General features: G+C 69.6%; 1 protein-coding gene across 5 annotated transcripts in view; it reads right to left on the reverse strand.

Annotated features, from left to right (window-relative positions):
* The window catches only part of ZNF536 (zinc finger protein 536), a 323,660-nt gene that overhangs the window by 322,416 nt on the left and 971 nt on the right, over nt 1-273 (reverse strand). Inside the window, exon 1 of one of the 5 annotated variants that reach the window (XM_042876986.1) lies at nt 150-219. The exons of 3 other annotated variants lie outside the window; for them this stretch is intronic. The gene's annotated coding sequence lies outside the window, so the exon portion shown is untranslated. Of the gene's footprint in view, nt 1-149; nt 220-273 lie in introns of those variants that run through there. One more of the 5 variants, XM_042876988.1, reaches the window with a different exon arrangement.

Below are 273 nucleotides of genomic sequence, written 5' to 3' on the forward strand. Positions count from 1 at the left end.
CAAAGTTTCTGGGCGAGTTGAGGAGGAAACTTAAATGGCGCCGCCGGCCGTGCCCACGCCTCCCGGCCCCGCACCCGCAGCCCCGCGCCCGCCGCCGACGAGGATGGGGCCGCTCCCCCCGGCGGTGCCATTTAAGTTTCCTCCTTAACCTGTTACTTTCTCCGGGCGCTGACAAAGCCCGGCGCGGGCTGGCAGGTGCCTCCCGCTCCCCGCCGGGCGCTGCGCTCCCCCCGCCGGGCTGAGACCCGGCCTGACATTTAGTGCCTACTTGAA

The sequence above is a fragment of the Lagopus leucura genome, unplaced genomic scaffold (genome assembly GCF_019238085.1).
Source record: "Lagopus leucura isolate 7727_CA_CO unplaced genomic scaffold, USGS_WTPT01 Super-Scaffold_100017, whole genome shotgun sequence".
Taxonomy (NCBI): Eukaryota; Metazoa; Chordata; class Aves; order Galliformes; family Phasianidae; genus Lagopus; species Lagopus leucura.